This window comes from Papaver somniferum, chromosome 5 (assembly GCF_003573695.1).
Source record: "Papaver somniferum cultivar HN1 chromosome 5, ASM357369v1, whole genome shotgun sequence".
NCBI classification, from domain to species: Eukaryota; Viridiplantae; Streptophyta; class Magnoliopsida; order Ranunculales; family Papaveraceae; genus Papaver; species Papaver somniferum.
In genome coordinates, this window is record NC_039362.1 from 87,223,226 (window position 1) to 87,247,669 (window position 24,444).

A 24,444-nucleotide genomic window follows, 5' to 3' on the forward strand; every position below is an offset into this window, starting at 1 on the left:
GAGCTTTGTTAGTTAGAAGGTTTAGTGAACAAAAGCCCGATTCCTTTAAAGGTAGTCCTGATCCACTGGTCGCTGAAGATTAGATAGATAAGATTGAGAAAATATTCACCCTATTAGGCGTGAATGACGAGGATAAGATGGATCTTGCTGTTTTTAAGCTTGAGGGTGAGGCCACTCGCTGGTGGGACTTGACTCGTCGTTCTAGGAATGACGGTCTGTTTACCTGGGTAGAATTTCGACTCGCCTTCCTAAATAAGTACTTTCCACAAACTGCACGAAACCAACGCATGATCGAGTTTATGCAGTTGACTCATAGAAATATGACCGTAGCACAGTACCAAGCCAAGTTTGAAGAACTTTCTCGTTTTGCTAGTCATCTGGTGGAGAATGAAGAGCTGAAGGCTTTTAAGTTTCAGGAGGGACTTAGACCTTCAATTAAGGGTAGGTTGTCTATTTTGAAAATTACCTCTTATAATGAGATAGTGGAAAGAGCGATGATTGCTGAGAGAGACATTGAGGAGGCAAATCGAATTAGAGAACGTCACAATGGGGATAAGAACAAGAATAAAAATAACAACCACCCATACCAGAAGAAAGGAAATGGACCGAATATGGAGCTTCCTGCACCTTCGTGTTATCATTGCAAGCAACCTGGACATTTTAAGAGGAACTGTCCTGCACTTATTTCTCAGAGGAACCAACAACCCTTTATACCTCAGAACCAACGTCAAGGTTATCAGCAGAACCGTCCTCAGAACAATCCACCACAATACCAAGCTCGAAAGCCCCCTCAGCAACCTAAGGCGTTCAACATTGCTCATGTTGGTCAGGATCCGGATAACTCAGTTGTTGAAGGTACATTCTTAGTTTACAATTCTTGGGCTAAGATATTGTTTGATACTGGTGCTACTCATTCGTTTATTGCTTCTTCGTTTGTTTTGTCTTTGGGTTTGAAAACTGAATTACTTGATGGGTACTTAGGCGTAGCTAGTGCGATAGGCAGTAGTGCACGTATTGACCGCGTGGCACGAATGTGTGTAGTACGTATAGCTAAGCATGAGTTTTTGATTGACCTTTTTGTGATGAATATGTCTGGTTATGATGTAATCCTGGGTATGGATTGGTTATCTGCTCATCATGCTGTTTTTGATTGTTTTCAAAAACGTGTGACTCTTCACTCGGACAAAGGGTCAGTTGTCCACTTTACCGGTACTCGTAGTTTTGCGTCTCCCCTTATCTTGTCGGAAAGACATTTCCGACAGACTCATTCTAGAGGTTTTCTTTATCACTTAGTGATGATAGGAGATGAGCAACAAGATTCTGTCTCTACTATGGGTATTCCAGTGGTAGAGGAGTTTGAAGATGTTTTCCCTGAGGAATTACCAGGTTTACCCCCAAGAAGAGAAATGGACTTCACTATTGAAGTTCAACCTGGTACTTCGCCAATTTCGATGGCTCCTTATCGAATGGCACCTATGGAGTTAAAAGAACTAGATAAGCAACTACTCGAGTTGGAAGCTAAGGGTTTTATTCGAGGTAGTACGTCACCTTGGGGTGCACCAGTCCTTTTTGTGAAGAAGAAGGATAACTCGCTGAGATTGTGCATCGATTATAGAAAACTCAACGAAGTTACAGTGAAAAATAAGTATCCCTTACCTAGGATCGAGGATTTGTTTGATCAGTTGAAGGATTCTCAGTTTTTCTCAAAAATTGATATGCGATCAGCTTATCATCAACTCCGAATCAAGGAAGAAGATATTCCAAAAACCGCTTTCCGAACTCGATTTGGACATTTCGAGTTTGTGGTGATGCCATTTGGACTTACAAATGCTCCAGCGGCATTCATGGATCTTATGCATCGAATTTTTCGACCGTACTTAGATAAATTTGTAGTGGTATTTGTAGATGACATTCTTATCTATTCACGGTCACGAGAAGAGCACGAGGAACACTTGAGATTAACATTGCAGTTGTTGAGATCTCATCAGTTATACGCTAAGTTGAGTAAATGCGACTTCTGGCTTTCTGAAGTTCAGTTTTTGGGACACGTGGTATGTAGAGAAGGAATCAAAGTGGACCCAGCTAAGGTTGAAGCGGTTACCAAATGGGAAAGGCCAAAGAACGTGTTTGAGATTCGTAGCTTTCTAGGCTTAGCGGGTTACTATAGACGATTCATTCAGGACTTCTCAAGTATTGCTTCACCACTGACGAAGTTGACTCGAAAGGATTCCAAGTTCGAGTGGAATAATGATTGTGAGAAGGCTTTCTCCATGCTCAAGGATAAATTAACTACTGCACCAGTTTTGACAACACCGGTAAGCGGAATTGGTTATGTGATATTTTCCGATGCATCGTTGAAGGGTTTAGGATGTGTTCTTATGCAAGAAGGAAGAGTGGTAGCTTATGCCTCAAAACAACTAAAGACACATGAATTGAATTACACAACTCATGACCTCGAGTTAGCAGCTATTGTGTTCGCTCTGAGGTTGTGGAGACATTATCTGTATGGTGAGAAGATAGACATATTTTGTGACCATAAGAGCTTGCAGTATATTTTTACCCAACGAGATTTGAACCTGAGACAGAGGCGTTGGGTGGAATTTCTTAAGGATTACACGTATACTTTCCATTACCACCCAGGAAAGGCAAATGTGGTAGCAGATGCTCTTAGCCGAAAATCGAGGGCCAATGTAGCAAGTATGACTCTTCATACTTGGGATTTGTGCAGACTTATGGAGGAAGGTGACTTGGGCCCTGACGAGATGATTTACAATATTATAGTTGTTCCAGAGTTACAACAACGGATTGTAGAATCTCAACAGACTGATAGGGAGATGATTTCGATTCGTGCTCAAATGGAGAAAGGAGAAACACCAGAAGGTTGGACTCAAACTGATGGTGTATTTCGTTTTATGGGAAAACTTTTTGTGCCAATCAAATTGAGGATGGAGGTACTAGAACAGGCTCACAATTCTAAATTTAGTGTTCATCCGGGAGGATCAAAGATGTACCATGACATGAAAAGGCAATATTGGTGGAAAGGTATGAAGAAAGATGTTGCCTTGTATGTGTCGAGATGTCTCACTTGCCAACAAGTGAAGATTGATCATCGGAAACCAGGAGGGTTACTTCAACCATTGCCCATCTCAGAATGGAAATGGGAACACATCACTATGGATTTTATCATGGGATTACCTAGAACTGCACATGGTAAGGATACTATATGGGTTATTGTTGATAGACTTACCAAGTCGGCACTTTTTAGCAATCAAGAAGACTGATACGTTAGCCACGTTAAGTCAGAGGTATATCCACGAGATAATAAGGTTGCACGGTACACCGGTGTCAATTGTATCTGACAGAGATCCTCGTTTTACTTCTCAGTTTTGGCAGAGTTTACAGAAGGCGTTAGGTACACGTGTTTCACTTAGTACTGCCTTTCATCCCCAGACCGACGGGCAGTCTGAACGGGTAATTCAGATTGTAGAGGATATGTTAAGAGCTTGTGCCTTGGATTTCAAGGGAAGTTGGAGTGAGAACTTGCCATTAGTAGAGTTTTCCTATAACAATAGCCATCATGCTAGCATCGGTATGGCACCTTTTGAAGCATTATATGGACGACCTTGTAGATCACCAGTGTGTTGGACCGAGATCGGCGAACGTAACATTTTTGGACCGGATTTGGTACGAGAGACGACTGAGAAGGTTCAGTTAATCCGACGGAGGCTAATGACAGCTCAGAGTCGTCAGAAGAGTTATGCAGACAAGAGACGTCGACCTCTAGAGTTTACCGAGGGTGACTTGGTGTTGCTCAAAGTGAGCCCGAAGAGAGGTATTAAGCGTTTTGGCAAGAAAGGAAAGTTATCACCACGTTACATTGGGCCTTTTCAAATTATTCGACGTGTGGGTGCAGCTGCTTATCAGTTGGAGTTACCTCAGCGAATTGGGCACGTTCATGACACTTTCCACGTGTCAATGTTGCGGAAATACGAGAGAGATCCGTCTTATGTTATTGACCCTTCACACATTATTGCCTGGGAAGATTTGGAGATTCAAGAGGATGCTACGTACGTGGAGAGACCGGTTCGAATTTTGGATTTTAAGGAGCATGTGCTTCGCACTAAGACCATCCCTATGGTTAAGGTACAGTGGCAACGCCGCCAGATTGAGGAAGCGACATGGGAATTAGAGCCTGAAATGCGGAGCAAATACCCTGAGCTTTTCTAAGGTAACCTCTAAATTTCGTGACGAAATTTCATTTAAGAGGGATAGAGTTGTAAGGCCCGTCCCAATTTTTTTTAGGGTACTTGTGTCATTTTACTCTCGAGGCTAAAATAGTCATTTTTGCTTTAGAAGGGTATTCTGGCAATTGTGCTTTAAAATGATATATCAACGGGTTAAATAATGTGCGTGAATTAATTTTGATTAGTATATTAAGTTGATGCCCTATAAGTCAGAGTTGGTTAATTTTAATAAGATGCTCGTTATAGACATTTGGTGATTACAGTGCATAATGGAAAACAAAATTGGAACATTCTTTTTCTTTAGCTAGCATATTTATTTATTTATGTCATTTTTTTGTTACATATATTATTTTAATGTTATACGTTTTGGCTAGTTATCTTGTTTCGATTGGGTGCTATATTCTCTTTGATTTGGGCATAGTTGAACAAATTCTAGTAGGTGGACTTGATTCCTTGGTGGGTAGCACAAAAGCATAAAATAAAGGAAATGTTTTACTCCACAGTCAAAGTGATTGAGTAATGTAATTTAAACGGTTAGAAACGTGTTGTTATATGTGGTACTTGATTTTGTTTTAGCTTATCATCTTGCTGCATGTTTTGATATGATTGGTTCTTGGCTTAGTTTAGTTAAGAAATTAAGAGAACTTGAATTAACCTTGAGATTCCGTTTGTTGATCGGTCAACAGGATTTGTTATCATTTCAGGCTACTTGTGTAACTCGTGTGAAACCGAACCACATGGCTAACTACATATGTGAGATTAAGCCTGACTAAGACTAAGACCACGGACGGTATATATACCATACTTGTATTGTTTTAGGGTTAGATAACTTTTTATGTTCACTTCTTCCCTAGCCGCACAAAACAGAAACATAGAGAACAGAGAAGATTTGAGACCTTGGTGACAGCACTACTTAACTTTTGGTTTTGGTTCTTGCAAGAGGAGTTGCTAGTTTGTTTGCTATTGTTCTTCCTTAGGATTATTTACTAGCGATTGAGGTAGGCGCAACACAATCAAAAACCTTCTTTTTATTTAAGTTTCTTTTAATTAATTTTATTTTGTAAGTTTTGATTCATATATGAATGATAATCGATGTTGTGAGTATGATTATGTATGTTGGGCTGCGGTCCATAGATTGTGATTCTTAAAAACAACTATGATGGGATACGAGATATCCTTGGGAACGGTTTTGTTCCCTAAACCCACGTGGGGCTCCCTAGGGCGAGCGGATTTGATGTGATTGATTTGATTGTTCTTATGGATGTGGTGTTTCCAGGTATTTGTGATGCTATTAACCATGCTAGTTGTTTTAAAAAGAATTGAAAATGTTTGATAAAATGTTTTGTTGTTCTTTTCCTACTGGGTGTCACAACTCACGTCGTTTAATGACAAAAAATTCCAGATTTTATGGCACCACAAGGAGTTAATGGCGGAAAAGCGTAGAGATCGGTTTTGGTGCTATTATTAGTAGTTTGCATAGGATTTATGATTGGGATTGTAATAAAATATCATCAACTCTTTTAGATGATTTAATTAGTTATTTATTGGTTATTAAAGCTTTAAAGATTATTGGGTTAATGTATAACCAAAGAAAACAATGCTTTGTTTAGACTACTCTATTTGATTGAATAATGGAAATTTCTGGATCATGTCAGTTTGACTGTCTATCATAATTATTATATAATACGTTTTTGTCTCATTTTTTTATGTTACATGTAAAAATCTCTCAATATGTACATATAAAAATTTCATATTTTTCTGAGTTCCAGAAGTATTTTTAAATCAATTGTTTTCACTGTACAAGGATCAGACGTTTTCTGTCAGATTCAATTTTACTGAAGTTGTCTATTTTTTTTTAAATATTCTATGTCATGTTTTAGCCTTTAGAGTCTACTGAAAACTAAAAGATGGTTCTTTTATCTTTTCATAATGATCGACCAAAGAAAATTTGAAGTTGTGAGTGAATTGATATGATTTTTCTAAAACGAATCGTCACTGTTGTACGTTTCTGCAGTACTGGTCAACTACTCGTTTGACTATGGTCAAAAGGTATTTAAGATAAACTAAAAATCCTAGAAATTTTATTACTGGAAAGGAGATAAGTTTGGATTCAGAATATATAATTATAATAATTTATGGATTCGTATTGGACTCAGTAAAATTATTTGAGTGACCTGGCGTCAGTTTCTGTTTTATGAATCTTTCTTAAAAACGTAATTATTTTGGATTTAATCTGGAACTTTTAACGGTGAAATTAATTTTTATGATAAAGTATATTTCTTTAGGGTTCATGTAAATTAAAAATCACGTCAAATTAACGGTTAGATGTTCCGAAAAGAATTTTTATGTATCCGTTGTAACAGAATTTCTGAATTAAACATAAATAAAGACTAAACAAAGAATTAGTCGTTTGGACTTGGGCCAAGTATGGAAGTCAGGGCCTGATATTTAAGGTAGCATTTTGGATTTTGGGTTTTGGATTTGGGTTGAAATCCAGGCCCGAAATTTGGGTTGTTACATATACACAATATAAGGAAATGGGATTGTACAGATATAATTTGGAAGACAATAGTATTTTGTTATCCGTACCATGCCTGATATAACATCGCCATGGCTTGCTGCTGAATGGCTCATGATTACTACAACTCAGACGGCCGATGATAATACAACTACAGACGGTATTTTAGATAAGGATGAAGGCATGGATAAAATTGTTAAGGCAGCGGCATACATAGTAGCCAAGGATGACGAGAAAGAGGATGTTGAAGAAGTGAGTTTGTGCGTCATGCTTTACGATGATATAATGCGGTTGATATCAGATTATCTTCATCCAGTGGATTACATACATTTACGTGCAGTGAGTAAAAACTATCGATCATTAATAAACCTGAGAAGATCCTTTTCTACTCGGGCTTTACACACCACAGATATATCTCCGTGGCTGGTTTTTCCTGACTTTGATCAAGCCGTCTACAATTTCGTGAATCCAATGCATAATAACGAGAGCTACCTCATGAGCATCCCCGAGTTGTTTGAAGGTTCTAGAATCCGCTTTTCGAAAGGTGGGTGGTTGCTCATGTCAAAAGGCAACACATTGTTCTTCTACAATCCTTTCACCAGATCAACTATCAAACTTCCAGACTTATCAGATGATCATTGCTTTAAGTTCTCAGGTATCTCATTCTCGTCCCTGCCGACTTCTTCAGATTGCGTAGTTTTTGGCATCAGTCAACTAGTGGGGAGAGATATTCTCATGTTCTTCATTAAACGGGGAGATGATCAGTGGAAAAATGATTCCGTTGTTTGTAGTTATTTACTTCCCGACAGGAAACTGAGGAAATTCCAGGTGGATTTTAACAACCCAGTTTTTTATCGTGGATCTTTCTATTACTTGGACAACAATGGAACTTTAGGAGTTTCAAAAATAGAGCATGGCATTAGCTGGGACATACTGGCCAATGTGACCCGGCCTAAGTCTGAGTTCATCTATAAGACTTACTTGGTGGAGTGTGAAGGGAAACTTTTATCTGTGTTATTAGGGCATTTAGGAAAATGGGTTCGTGTTTTTAGATTGAACGACACTGATATGGTTTGGGTTGAAGTCAAGCATTTGGGGCGGCATACGCTGTTCATTAGCAATACATCTTGTATCTCAGCAATCGCTCCAACTGTTCAAATGGAGAACAAAATCTATTTTCCGAGGTTGCACAACGAAGGAATTTTGTATACTCGACTCCGCATTGTTCACAAAATTTCGGGTCTTCTTTTTCATCTCCGATTACTCGATAGTTTCCACAGGCACAAATTCCACTTTTTATAAGCCCAAAAATTCTTTCACAAAACAATCCATCTTTTTCCGGCTTATTGGTTTTGTAATGAATTTTTCTCTTGATACAAGCATATTTCTCTGTCTTGGGAGCAGACATTCTGCTAAAGATTATCAGGATTCAAAGGAGAAATTGAACTGCAGTTGGATCGAACCTAATTGGTTGGAGGTCTCAGATCATGATCGTCACTGGTTTAACATCTAAATTATATTGTTAGCCTCCTTTTGCAGTTCTTTTTGCCTGTAACAGTAGTATTATTTTATTTATGTGTACTGTAAACACTATGATTTATTTTGCAAGGCTGAATTAGGAGTCATGGAAATAATTAGGGGCCTCACCTGATTTATACCCACCCCATAAAAGATAGAGGGTTCCAAAATGTTGGTGAAAATACCAATTTAGTCTTCTCTAATAACTACCCTAAAAATCTCATTAACCACTAACCTAGGCCCCCAATCTTCATTTCAATCAAAACTTCTTCTCCTCCCATTCTTCTTCTCCACCGCTCCCTTTCTCCCACTGTCTCCCATTCCATTAACGATTTCTGGGAAAGAAAAATTCTCACCGATTCATCGTCGTAAGTGAACTAAAACCTCCTGATCTAAGTTTGGGTTTGCGTTTAATTTGATTTGTTGATTGAAAAATTAGGTTTTCAACTGCAAAATTGCAGTTACAGTTCCAGGGTCGTTAACCACGGTTTTTTTATTGCTTAACGATTTTTGATATGCATATTGAATTGATGAAAAATCGTTAACCACTAGGGTGTAGTAGATAACGACCCTAAACCTGGTTTTCTTCCCTAGAATAGTGTTGTCCAGGAATTTCTAAATCGTTAACGATTCTTCTCGACGACCCTTTTTAAATACGAACGACTCTGTCTTATGCAGAACCACCTCTCTGTCCCAAATAGTGATAGGGTCGTCAATATATTTCTAAAGCATTAACGATTCTTTGTTTGACGACCCCTTTATGAAACTAACGACTCTGTATGATACAAAATTTGTTCTCTGTTCAAAAAATAGGAAGGGTCGTCATGTCAAATGGTTGTAGTCGTTAACTATGTTGAAGGGTCGTCATGTCAAATTTTTGAAGTCGTTAACGATGTTGAAGGGTCGTTTGGTTTTATAAATTTTACCAGCCGACCCTAAATATGTCTAAATATGCCCAACTCCTACCTGACCTGCAGCGGTCCAAGACAAGCCAGGTTAGCATTAACATGCATGTCGAATCATATGAAGCCGTTCTACACCCATTTTCCCCAAATGCTTGATTAGGATGCATTTGGAGTACGCCAAACAAACACACGCAGCAAAGAAATAAGAAATGATGCATCCATACCGTATGCATATCGACATTCAATCACTTCGATAAAAAAGACGCACTAGTTGCTTTATAAGATATAGCTTGAAGATTACGGATGCGTCCATACGTATCTAACCACTTCATCCCACCATCATGCAAGTATAATAAGCTCGTTTAAAAACTTAAGATTAAATTATTTTCAGCTTGTTGTTGATTGTAAAATCATTTTTACCGGCAGGAAAACACTTCTTATGCAACGAAAATGAATTCCAAATTTTCAGCTCAACTTTATCGCGTCCCTGACTTCCATCTCTTCTCAGGTAAACTCTATTTTCCATCTTTTTCCACAACAGCAGCCAACTACCAATCACTCACCGGTTCATCATCTATTGCCGTCTCTCCAAATAATCTATTCACCGTTCTTCCCTTGCTCATTAGCCACAACGCCACAAATCTCGAAAAAACCCATTATCTCTCCGTGAACTCAACTGAGTTTGAATGATATATTCACTAGAAACTCTTCCATGGCTTGCCATTAATGGCAACATCATCAATCATTCTTCCATCGACCCATTTTCATCACTGCCATGCTCGAGTTCTTCTTCTCTGTTCTCCATGACATCGATCACCGATAACCACCACAGTTTCGAACCATCAGAGAAAGCAAACTACTCTTCTCGAGTCGATTAACCACCAAAAATCCGTGTTGCTCTTCTTTCTATCATTCTGTCCAACTCGAGCTCTCGATCTCTGATCACGATGGCAGCAATTTGTTCTCATACGATCCATCATCTACTGTCGATAATGACAGCATCTCAATGCTCATCTTCACTGCCTTCAGTAGCTAGTGACAGCAACAACTCAAACTCGAGCTCCAAGAATCCATGAACAACAGCACCATCCTTCATCATCACGATAACCACCGATCATCCATCATCATTGGCATCGAAGTCGGGGCTCCAAACTCTACTCGAACTCCATTATCGTTCTCTTCCATCACCTGAGCTCCATCGCTGCCATGCTTTCCAATGGCAGCAACAATCATATTCCGATCATCATTCATCCATTACCTTTTATCGCTGGCAGCAACCCAATGCTCAACGCAGACTCGAGTAACCCTCAATATCTCTTCTCAGTACAATGACCATCGATGGCAACAATCAGCTCGAGCCACAGACTCCACAACCACGATTTTGATTACCATCACGATAATTCCCTGCCATAAGTGGCTCGAGCCGCAAGTGATAGAGTCGTTACTATTTATACATGTGGGGAATGACGACTCTCATTAATCTATTAAATGGCTCGTTAGGGTGGTCAGTATATAGGAATGCCAAATTAACGACCCTACGAGTAACATCTTCATAGAGTAAAAAGTTTTAGAGTAGTTGGGTTCTAAACATATTAGGTTAACGACCCTGTGTGACCTAACTAGCTGGAGTCGTCAGTTATATCACACTTGTGTCAAGTAATTGACGACTCCTTAGTCGTTCGTTTATTACCCTCTCGACTTAACGACCCTCACTCTGAGTAGTTGCATAGTGTACATGAATCGACCACTTGGAGCATCATTCATACAACTTGAAGAGTATACGAAGTTTACCTGATTGTTTTGAGCTTCGGTTCTTCATTTTGAGGATTGGTTCCTTCATTTTGAGCAATAGGATTCCTCCACCGGAATCACTCATTTCAAATAACTCTAAATTTTCCCCCCAAAATCCAACTTCTTCCTCTCCACAACACAAAAACACAATTTTTCTTTTATCAAAATTTTATCCCTAAATCTGATTTTAATCTAACTAAACTAATTAACAATTAATTAACACTCAATTAACACTAATATTTTGGGGTAGTTTAGCCATTTTAGAAAAAGTGGGATAAGGGGTAACTCCCATTACTATTTCATGACCTTTTTTGTCCTGTAGCTAGGGTCCCCAATTATATTTCCAGGGCCCCCAATTCAGCCTTGTTATTTTGTTGTTGTTGTAACACTAGTACTTTTTATTCATGTAGTTCCCTTGAAATTTCTTAATCTCATTGTGGATTTTTTTCTCTCTATTTTGTTTGTCTGGTATACCACCAACGGGTTAGCTGGTGCGTTATGCATAACAGGACTGGATAATTGCGGTACGGCTGAAGCTTTCTTGGTATAGTTGTGTGTTATATATGTAATTTGCATCCTATTCACCAGAAGGGTGGTGCGTATACTGTAAATAGCAGTTCCAGGTAGTGATGCAATATGAGTATGTCAGTCACTTTGTTGCTAATATACTAAAAGAGTGTACTGTGCTCAAATGAAGTAGCATGGTATAGCCAGGTCAGGTCAGGTCAGTTGTCTACTTTCACGAATGTTAATCTTATCTTCAGCTCGTCATGTAGACTCTAGCTAATATCACCATTTTATTTCTAGTTCATTTAGACTGGCTGTCTATACGGACATAATGCTTTAGGTCAAGACTATAGTTGAATTTTGTTTTATGGTAGTCTCTAGTTTTTCTTGGTCATAACTTAACAATCAGTATCTACATGAAGGCGATCGTGCTGTGTTGTCTCTCCTGATGGTTTGCAGTTTGTGGAGTTCAAGGTTCTAAGTCTCTCATAAAATTGTGGGTGCATAGCGCCCCAGATAACGGCACGGCATGAGATTGATGTATTGCAATTTGTGGAGTTCAAGGTTCTAAGTCTCTCATAAAATTGTAGGTGCATAACGCCCCAGCTAACGGCACGGCATGAGGTTGATGTATTTCAAAATTATGATTAGTTGGCAGCATTGTTGAGTTCAACATTCAGATCTATTTGACGTTGTTCAAAATTTCTGTTGAGGACACCCTACGATATTTAATTTAATTGGTTGCCAAATAGATTATTATTATTTTTTTATTTTTTTAATCCATAATATTAATTACTATATAAATATTAAATTTTGTTTCTTTTTTTTACAAAGACTCACAAGGATCATCATCTGGTAAAAAATTAGTCGGAAGCCTATCAACAAGCTGAGCTCCAACCCCTTTTTGAATGACCACTCCCAACCTATGAAAGAGAAAATCTCCAACACGCACATTAGCATCATAACTAGCAATATATCGACGCAGCCGCTTCAAGAAGTCTATGAAATCATCGGCAAGCTCTCCTAAAGTAGTGAAAGCAAGAGCCCCAAAACCAAGCCCTTGTGTCGTGCACTTCTCCAAATACTTGGCATTTTTCTTAGAAACAGCGTTCTTGATAGCAATCCCGAGTGAAAAGTTACAGACCCCACCACCAGTAAAGGGTGAGACACCAGTCACATTAAAGCACATATCACGCCCGTTATCCCTATTATGAACAAGTATATCAGCTGGTCTCAAGGCGGTACCATTATTAGAAAGAAGGCCTAAGTCAACTTCTTTCCTAGCAGGCACCCCCGCACGATACATGTTAGCGATAATGTCACGCACTAAGTCATGCCTAAACTTGAGACCCTCTTCATTTGCACAATGCAGGGCATGATCGTCAAAAGCATCCATATCCCTTTTACAGAAGAGGCAGGCACCATCCAACTCAAATAGTGGAATTCCTAGCCTATATCGGAGCACTGCACTGAATTTCCTGGCACCAATACATTGATTGAGACCCAAAATTGGGATTGCCATCAAAAAATCCCACACATGCTTTGTCTGATTGCATTGCCATAGAGCAGAGTCTCGCTCCGTCAAAAAAAAATTGGTGGGTATGTTCTTCTTTACTGCGTCAAAGTAGATAACTGCTAAGGAATTCATGGAATGGGTGGCAGAACTACTAATACAAATAGGAGAAACATCCCCACACATGGAGTTGAAGGAGTCCATAGCTCGCTGAAGGGAAGGACTATTACCATTTATATCGGTGCTCATCAAGATAGTGGACTGCAAATCTAAGGTCTGCAGACATGAAGCAAGATAACAATAATGTTTGGTATCTTGTAAAGTGTAAACACCCAACCCACCATGTTTGAACGGTAAAATAGATAGTCTCTGCTGAAGAGGCCCATAGCCAGGCCCGTCCCCTGTGATAATATGCCTAAGGAACTGAAACAACCTCGCATCAAACAAATCTTGAGCTTCTAGTAGAAAATCAGGTTTGGTAGTTCGCAATGGAAAGTAGAGCCTCGAAACACCCGTGCAATTTCTAAACAAGTGCATTTCGCACTGAGGGTCTTCTAACTTTTCAACAACATCAATAAGAGCTATAGTTTTTTGCACACGACTTACCAACATATCCTTGTTAAATTGATCATCAAGACTGACCGGTCCTCCCAGAAGTTTCACACCTTTAGACGGCCTGCTAATATCAGGGGGAAAAACACCAGCTACTGTAGATCTAGGATCAAGAGAGGGCCAAAACAACTCAGTTTTTGCTATGTTCAAATGCAGACCCCTTGAAGCCCCTTCATCCTGTATAATTTTCAAAGCCTTTGCAACCATCAAGGTATCGCCTATCAAGGTACCATCATCAAGATACCGGGATTGCATATCAAGCTCACAATGTGACGCAATACTCTTAACCAAGGGATGAAGCGTAAGCGCAAATAACAATGAACCCAAAGGGTCACCCTGTTGCACTCCCTGGGAAGAGGAAAGGACATGATCCATATAGTACAGATGAGCAGGAGAGGCATAATAGAATTCTACCCAACAAGAAATTGACGGGCACATCTTACGTACCTCAGATAGCATAGCCGTGCGATCGATAAGGTTGAAAGCATTCGAAAAATCTACGAGCAATATGGACATATTATCTGAGCCTCCCTTCTCTTCAAGCATACGGTTTACGGCATGCAGAATTTCCTCACTTCCACATTTTGCCCCAACCCTAAATTGGTAGTCTCCCAAATACGCATTAATTTCCTTACCAACATGAGTTGCGGCACACTTAGAAACCAACCTCCTCCATATTGTTCCTACAACGATAGGACGCAAACCTCCACCAGGATTAACTAGTGGGGTGAGAGGGGCTCTAGCAACAAATTCACCCAAGGCAGATGGGCATGAGCCAGACAACCAAAGGTAACAACGTCCGTGATTCAAGTGATAAGGTCTTCGGAGATGGCAGTAGTTGATCCGCTAAGAGCATCTAAAAGATGTTGTGCCCTAAGGCCATCTCTTCCGCAAAAAGTTTCTTTCGGAAAACTTCTTAATCTGCCAACTACAAGATTAGTAGTAGCAACCATAGCTTCCCCCGTGGAGATGGGAGATGGGATAGAAGGAGGAGGTGACATGGGGTGCTTGTTGCGCAGATCCTTCAAAGTTCCTTCACAGTTAGGCGCAACTCCACTAGAAGTATGAGTGCGGATAGCAGCTGCATACAGGCCATTCCGAAGCTTCTTCTTGCAGAGTCTTAGGTTGGTTGCTTCCTGATTCTAGGGCTTGTCCTTCCTTCTTTTTTCTAACAGTTCCTGTCGTACCTTATGATCCTCCAAAATTTGCTGAACCAATACCAGGCAACCATTAGCTCCATCCCATTGATTCAAAGCATGGTTTATAGACCTGATTTGCAATTTTCTCCTGTTACTGACCTTCTCTTCCTGGTTGTTCTGCGGAAGATAAGTGTGTAAGGTGCAAACTGAGAAAAGAAGAAGCTGAATCCAAGACGAATGTTCCCTAGGAAAAGCAATCACTCTTTGAAGCACAGTTTTGAAGGTGCGCACAAAATGCAGTCTACACTTGGTCGGGATACTGGATACTGCTGGTATTTATGCTCGAAAAACAGTATTCAACAAGTTTAATCTTAAAGTAGGCAAGGTGACATCAATGGGACTGTCATCAGTAGAAATTGAGGCAATAGGATCAACTATGCCTTGTACAAGACACACAGGTCCCGTAGCATTAGATGGAGCAGTCACTGCAATCCCTTGGTGCATCTTACACTTCTTATCCCATGCATTTACATGCATACATTGAGGTGCACCTCAATTGCATCAAAACACCCTCCCAAGCTCTATAAATATCTGCATCAGCACGTATCCTCTCTCTGCATCTATCGCAACCTTCAGCATCCTTGTAATGCAAGGTCTTCAAATGGTTGAACAATGAAGCCTTCAAGAGCCCCCTTCCACCAACGCCATCAAAAAGGCTAATGATCCCCCTCAACTGTTGGAAAAATCCAAACATGAGGCACAGACCAGTACGTAGAGGCATTGTTTGTTTTTTCCCATTGAGCTAACTCATGAGCTACAGAATTACAAACGCGCGGTTGGAAATTAAAAATACAAGTCACTAATTTAGAACAAAATAACTGAATGTCTTTGAAAATAGCATCCGTACGTGAGTCTCCATCAAACAGGCAAGCTGAAAATTGATCGATGAGAGTTTTAGCATCACTTTCAACAATGATATGAGTTAACTGCTGCTCCAAGGATTTCTTCAGGACTGCCCAAATAGCTCTGGCTTCAGCTTCTTCAGCAGACTTTACTTCAAAAACCAGGGAAGCACAAAAAGAGGCTTTGCTTGAGAAGTCCCCCATCACAAAACCTGCACCATTTGCTCCAGAAATGTCATCATAGGCACCATCAATGTTACACTTTATCCATCCAACAGAGGGGGGCATCCATTTGTCACATAGGTTAACGGGAGTAGTAGGAGAAATAGTAAGACAAGTTTTCCTAGTTAAAAGCATGGCTCTAGCTCTTATTAAGACAACTATATGCGTTTCATGCAGGTTTTGGGAAATGAAATTATGCCTACTAGTCCAGAGAGACCACAAGATAGTAACAGAAAGACACTGAGCTTCATCAGAGAGTCTAGACAAAGGGTCAGTTAACCAAAACAATAACCAGTCAGTAAAGGACTTGTTTTGAAAGAATTGGGTATTGATGCATAAATCAGAGAGAAACCAAGATCGACTAGCAAAGGGAGAGAGAACCAAAGCATGCATTATGGATTCTTGAGGATCATTTCACCTAACACAATCGACATTATGTATAGGCATTCTGGTATGCAAAATAGTTCTGGCAGGAAGAGCATTTCTAGAAGCTTTCCATGTAAAGACTTGGATTCTGTAAGGAACCCTGATTTTCCAAATGCGCATCCAAAGGTTTTTACATGGGGAGGGCCTAAGACCTTTGATCCCCATGCAGGTAGATTTTGAAGAAAACTTTCCATTCTTTGAAATATCCCAAGCCCTCCTGTCAGGAGTGCAAAGATGGCTTAAGGGAATGGTAACAATCTTCTTAACAAAAGCATTATCAAAATAGGTGTTAAGTTTAGACAAATTCTAGGTTCTGGTATGAGAATCAATGCATAGAAATTGAATTATTTATTTTGACAAAAGATTTAATGTTATTCTTTATTTCCAATTCAATAAAAGATGGTTAGATGGTTAGTTTGCTAAAAATAATAATATCAACTACACATGTTTCATGTTTGTAATAATTAATTTACTGATAATGGTCTTAATTAATTTATTTAATTTAATTTTTCTTTTATTATCCTAATAATCAAGGAGTTCAATAAATATAGATATTTATAATGAAAAATGTTACAACTCTTATATCCATCGGATGTCTTTGGTTAGGATAAGATTGAGATGGTCGGATGCAACATTTGTCTCTCAAGATATTATCTGACTGTACAAACTCAAAAAACCCTTATGTTTTGTATTATAGACTTAGAAATAATGTAATTTAATTTTTCTTTTATTATCCTACTTATCAAGGAATTCAATAAATATAGATATTTATAATGAAAAATGTTACAACTCTTATATGCATCGGATGTCTTTGGTTAGGATAAGATTCAGATGGTCGAATGCAACATTTGTCTCTCAAAATGTTATCCGACCGTCCAAACTCAAAAACCCCTTCTGTTTTGTATTATAGAATAGAAATAATGTAATTTAATTTTTCTTTTATTATCCTAATTATCAAGGAATTCAATAAAGGTAGATATTTATAATGAAAAAATGTCACAACTCTTATATCCATCGGATGTCTTTGGTTAGGATAAGATTGAGATGGTCGGATGCAACATTTGTCTCTCAAAATGTTATCCGACCGTCCAAACTCAAAACCCCCTTTTGTTTTGTATTATAGACTAGAAATAATGTGTGTCTTAACGTCACTTGTTTGATCTTTTTCTTTGTGTTAAAGAGGAAAATTATATTTTGTATCGTGCAGATCTAATGTCCATATATACATACTAAAGTCAACCCTTCTACATAACTGGAAAAGCAGCATAAAATTGAATGATGTTATACAAATCACAATTGACCAAAGAGACTTATGTGGAAAATTCTCGATAACACCAACAACTATTTAAGACTGTTCAAGATCGGATTACTAAAAAAAATTATAATTGGATTACTCCCAAATCAATCGGGAATTCACTTAAAACGCCAATAGCTGTAAAGTATAATGCAATCATAATATCTTCATAACCATTATAATTAACCTAATATATGGCACAAACAATAGATTAAATTAGTACAATGCAATTATCACAGACCCAAAAAGAGCAAAACCTTTGATATTTTTGACCAAAAATGGAAAATATACAATGTAAAGAAAAGCAAATGGGGTACATGGAACATATTTCTCTCTTAATTAGGGTATAGTCTTGCATTAGCCTTGAACACAAATAGGTAATACTTTTTTTTTTCAAAACCTTACTCCATAACATATCCTAAACAAAAATCCTTACACAACTTGTGAGAAATGGATTATAATCAAAATAGAATCTGTCAAATGTCTGAAAAAGTTACCTATCCGGGTACAAAAATCATCAAAGAAAGAAAAACATAAAAAAGAACCCGTCAATAGAGAATTCGACCAAATATAGCCATGAATGAAGAAACACAAATCTCCTATTACCGTGAAAGAAGTGTCCATTTGCAACAGGAAACAAAATAGTAGTTGTATCATACTTCAATTCAATTCCAAATTATAATTAAACATTTAAATCTCTGACTCAATCCATATTGTCTGTCACTTCAATTTATTCATTATCAAAACCAAACGAAAAATCTTTCCAGGATATCAATGGATTGGAATCTTTACTAAGATAAGGGGATCAATAATATGAATTCCTCAAGTACAAAGTTACTCACTTGTAGAACAATTACTGACTTCTGTAAATTGTCAAAAAATTCCTGATTTGATGCATACAAATGGAAGATGTTCTCATAACATTTTGATGAAAGAGATGTGTCTTGGATATCTATGGTAGATTTTCTCATTTTATATTCGAATACGCTTCATGTTTGACCCCAACAAAATACGTTTTCTTGAAGAAAAATAGCAAAATGAATATCTAATTTGAGAGTAATAATCACGTCAAGATCCCATTTATTTGGAGTTTCATCATGCATGAGTTTTTGATGATTTTTTCATCACCATTTTCTTTTGAAAGAGACTCTTCATTCGAAAATTAAAACGGTGAGTGATATTTCAGTGCACAATTTGTGCGGATCGTTATTTTTCTTCTCTTAACATCATCGAGTTTCCCAAAACTAAGAATTTTCCTAATATTTCATGCCCAACGCGTCTTTATTTCTTTCTGTTAGTTAAACCGTTCAAATTCTAAAGGGATGCGTTTCATTTTGAAAAATAAAGAGATGCATTCAGCTGAATGGGTTTTGAATTCATTCTCTGATTTTCTAATCTTCTCACTAAATTAACTTAATCACTTGTTTCAAATCATCCATATGAAAGCATACTTTTATAGTGTTTGTATGGTACTATTAATGGCTCCAAAACCATGAAGGAGGCCTTGACGCGCACCAAATGTCTCCATATGACTAAGGTAATTTTAGTACACTTTTCTATTTTTTGTTGTATATAGATGATATTTTGAAAAAAATTCTGATTTTTTAGTGTGTAGTTGGTTTTGTGATGTTTTCTTTTAAAATTAATAGGCTTGTTATCGTTTTTTTTTTGTCTGCTTCACGTTTAAGCTAAAGTAAGGGATTATTTTTGTTGTTGTAAGGGATTATTTTTGCTATTGTAAGGGATTACTTTTCTTGTTGATGAAACTTTTAAAAAGATAATTATTTTTTATGCACAATTCTTTAATTTGTTGGAGTTTCATATTATTATTATAATTATTATATTTATATCATTGTTGGAGTGTAATTGATAAAGTTTCTGAGATTCATTTTTTTTGCAGGATTTAAATTTTTTTATTTTTTTTTTGCACTTGATCGTTGAAGAAAATTGTTTTCAGATATATACATCATGTTTGTAACTGCGAATTCCAAAGAACAAAAAAATAATCTTAAATTTGTTGTATCACTTTTACCATTAATTGGACTTCTACTCATAACATTTTAGCATTTAGTTATGACTGGAAATCCAATTAATACGAATTTATAATGAGGAGGTTACAAAATATATGACCGTTTGATTCTATTGCTATAATGATACTGGGATTGTTAGATTATTCATTTGTCTCTCAAAATATTATCTGATCGTCGGTTGCTCAAAAACCCATGTTGTTTTGTATTATAGATTAACCCGGAAGAGTAATCTCTGATCATTTCTTTTAGATTTCGTTGTTGCCACTTCAAAAGTTGATTATTCGTTTAAATCATGTTGTTGAAGTGTATCAGCTGCAGTTAGATCATGCTGAGGGAAATTTTTGCTGGTTAGTGGTTCTAAGGGATCTAGGCCCCTGTCACTGAAACCCTCGGGGTACAGTTCTAGTACTGTTAATTTAATGATAAGTTTAAGCTAAGCACTTTTGTTTTTTTCTTGCACAAGTGATGTTTCTAGATTGCAACTAAGTGCCACCATTGTGTGTCTTTCTAAGTATGCTTAATTGTGCAATCAATATTTATGATTGACTCTGTGAGTCTTAACATTAGATATACACGAGTATCAGTGCTGGTAAATGTTTCAAATTAGGTGATAAAGTGTAAAGGTTGTTTATTTGCAGTGAACATACACAATTTCTTCGCACTCTTGTTAAACAAGTGTAGTTCGGGCAGTTGGATTCATGGATCTCTTTCCGTATTGCTATCAGGTCGTGGATGTGAAACACAAAAGATGGTTTTGCTTACGAAAGCTCCCTTGACAATGATAAAGCATCATCAGATACTTTAGGACTTGTTATTGGGAGCAGAAAACAACAGTTCAATCCAAATTATCATCTTCGAGGTCTCTGATTTATGATCTTTTAAATTTTGGTAATCTTTCTCTTCCTCATCTAGGTAATTCAGAGGTTTATTTTCTTAATTTTCTTTTGGTACATTGAAGTTTGGGTGCTTTATGAGATATTGAGAGAATGAATGGTTGTCTAACATAGAGGTCATAATATGGAACATCTGTTCAAGGTTCACTTCTACATTTCCTGAGAAAGATGATGTACCTATTCATGTTTGAGAAGTTCCCTTCATTCTTCTATCATTATTTTATTTTATTTTATTTAAATCGATCAGCAGAGGGAATTAAACCCGTAACCTATAGGTTGGGAGTCCAATCCCTGGCCAACTGGGCTAATTCCTGTTGGTTCATTCTTCTATCATTCAGCTTATTTTTTCGGTATTTTTATGTTTTCTCTGGAAGTTATATTCGTAATGTTTATTTTAAACCTCAAGTTACATATCTCGAGGATGATGGAATTCATATTTGAGCTTATTATTGTGAAGCTAGTCACTTGGAAGTTGTAATGCTTGATTTCAAAGTGCATATCCCTATTTCTATTAATCAGTATGTTGCACATCCCTGAATGTCCCACCAGTAAATTGTCCATGTACTATTATTAATAAAAATGACCAAGTCCACCATCGCAACAACAACAACAACAACAACAAAAAAAAGTGTGCATAAAATCAAAGGGTCAAATTAAGATAAGTCAGCATGCCAATTAAAAAAAAAAGTTGAGTAAGAAATATAAAATCAAAGGGTCAAATTAAGTCCAGGTGAGAGCTAGCGATTTTCTGGCAATGTTAATTTAAGTTAAATGTTCGATTTTCTCGATTTTTTTTGTTCTTATTCTTAGATTGAATGATTCTTTGGTTTTCTGTTACTTTCAATGACGGGTGTTTCTTCATATGATGTTTTGTAACATCTATCTAAGATAACCACATGTAATCCCATAAATAATGTTGATGCATATATGAATGGTTATGGTTTTGCTAAACCCACTATAACAGTTGAATGGGTTGTTGTGCATGATATCAATGGGTAACATGGGTTTAGGATGGCTACAGAGAGGACGATGAGGGTTCAGAAACGGAAACAAAAGTAGAGGCTTAATATCATAATGTTGGGATTAAATGTGTGTGTATAAAGGAGGCTGTCAGGTACACTTTCTTCTTGTTGTTTTTGCTTATATAACAGAGCGCATGGGTGCAACCACGTAGTTATGGGTTCGAATCCCGCAGATGGCATAGTTATTTGAGTAAATCAGAACCTTAGATGCTTCAGATACCAGTATATAGTGCGACACATGTGTATATGTAGAAAACCTTTTATCTCGATACATTGTATTTTATCAAACAAATACCAATATTATTTTCTCAACACTTTCCTCTGCAGGGGAATATTTTGAAAGTTGATTATCTTTGTGGCATACTTGAAGTTTCCCTTATATGCTTTAGATACTAGTATATTCAAACATGATCAATCGTTACAGTATTCAGAGTTGATTCTTTGTTCTTTTTTACCCATTTTCTCTGTTATATGATATGATGCAATGGAAAGCTTATTTTGGGGGGCTATTTAATCACATTTCCGATTTTTTTAGATAAGAAGCTTGAAAGTGCGAAATTTTTTGTGATATTATAGTAATGGGACCATGGATGTTTCCTCTCTTGCTTTTCTTTTCTTTTTCTATGCGATTTCTAGTACTATTTCTATGTCTTTTGAGTGTTCTTGTTTTGGTGATGTTCTTGATGGTTCATGTGTCTGAGTAAGGTTTTTTGGGATTCAAGTCGTAAAAGTTTGGAAGTAAAAATTATTTTTGAGATAATAAAATATTCAAAATCGAAAAGATTTTAATAATTTCGGGTTAATAAAGTGATTTCATATCATGATTAGAATGAAGAAGAGATATGATTGACCGCAACGGATAATGATTGAGTCTAACAATTTGTATATGTCTTCAAGTTCCTTTGAAAATGATAAAAGAATGCATGAATACAATTAAGAAGAGGAACATCAATAACCAGATGTTAAGTAAAGAGATTGAATCCGATTAAAACAAATGGCTGATCTGAAATGAATCTTTTCGAAAATAATATAATAATATCTTAAATTGATAATCATAAATGGTTTTAGAAAAATACTAAAGTCCAATCAATGTATCACCATTATTATTGAATGTTAGTAAAAGACAATTGTTGAATCTTTCGGTGTTCCTTAGCAAGTCCCAAATATGTTTTGATGAATCTTTTAATAGAACCGTCTTTAAAGTTGCCTGATCAATTGCTAAAAATAAGTAATTCTTTACTTTCAAATCTTTGGGTTGTAGTTCTCCAAGCTTTGTTTTTTTCCCCAACTGGCAAAGCTTATAAGTATGCTTCTGTTGATGGTTCCACAAATCATTCTTCTACCAAACTTTAGTATTCCTTTGATATCAGGTTGTTCTCCATCAACATATTTCAATGGTCATAACGACCATCAAAACATGGTATTGTTAGCTTCACATAATTCTCTCGTGTCATTCTTTAATATTTAAATTCTCACAGTAATAACAAACACATTATAGGTGCCAAGCGTTGATACCAAATGTTGGTAAATCAAGATAGGGTTATAGGAAATGATTAGAATTACAGAGATACTATGTATTAGAGAAGAGGAGAAATCTCATTAATTTATTCAACAATATATCTTCTTTAACATCATGTTCGTTCCAAGTAATGGGAACGTGGGTAATCCAATTCCTAAGGAATGCACCCAATTTCTTGAACCGAGCGGGGAATATGAACTCTTTGTAATTAAATTTTTTAATTGAATCCATTTCCCTCCAAAATAGTAGATTTCCATTGCATTGGTTCAATATTGCAATTGAATTGAATTCCAGGGTAAAAACAAAGATAATTGAATTACCTCAACCGAACATGAATTTTTAAGATTTGAATCGAATTCTTTGGAATCCAATTCCAGGAATTGAATTACCCCATAATTGAATTCTTCTGTTTGTAGAGTCCCCATTTGAGTCCCCAATTTTCATTTATATCAATGTAATCTTTCATTTTGTACCATTTTATACAGATTCTCCGTAAGCAGTCGGAAATGAAATTTTAAGTATTCAATTCTCTCCTCCAATTATCGTATGCCTGAAGTAAATAACCATTGCCTTTTCCTAGATACGATTGAATTTTTGTTTCCTACTTTTTCTTTGTCGCACCGCAGTTTTTTTTTTTGTAAAGCTTTCTTTTTTCTTGCAAATCTTCACATCTTTTTTCATTGCAAAGTTTGGTTTGTCGTTTTGAGATTTATTATTCCTAAGTCACCTAGTTTTTTATTTGTGCAAATCTTTTCCCATGACACCCAGCACATTTTTAACTTGTTTTCTTTAGTTCCCAAAAAAATCTTCTCATGATTTTCACTATCTTTCTTCTTTACTTGTGTTGAAAGTATTTTCCATGGGAGACTGGATAAAGTATTCTTTATCAATACAATTTTCATGCTTATGTTAATAACTTGGTCTTCTTATCAAATATTTGAGTCTTCTTCTTGGAGCTTCAACAACAACATTCTCTGTTTGGGAGGCATTGATGGAGAGAATGGAGAAATTCCATTTCATCATCCGCACCCACATTAAGTGATGCACTCTTGTACGAATTTAACTTACTGTTTTTGGATTATTTATAAGCTTTCGCGGACAGAATGAAGGTAGTTATGCAAGCTTCTATATAACATTTTCAAGGTGCATTCATAAAGGAATAACAGATTTCCTACATAATTTAATAACAAATGTATGCATTAGTAGTAGATTTAAACAGAAGATTTCAGGCATTATGTGTCAGACTGACAGAAGAAGGCATTTAATAACATAAGTTGTCATTCTCTTTGTGGAAGTTTTTTTGAATAACACATAACTTGGAGAAACATAAAATTGCACAGCTCTTCACTAGACTCCAATATTATTGTAGAAATATTAATGTTTCAATTT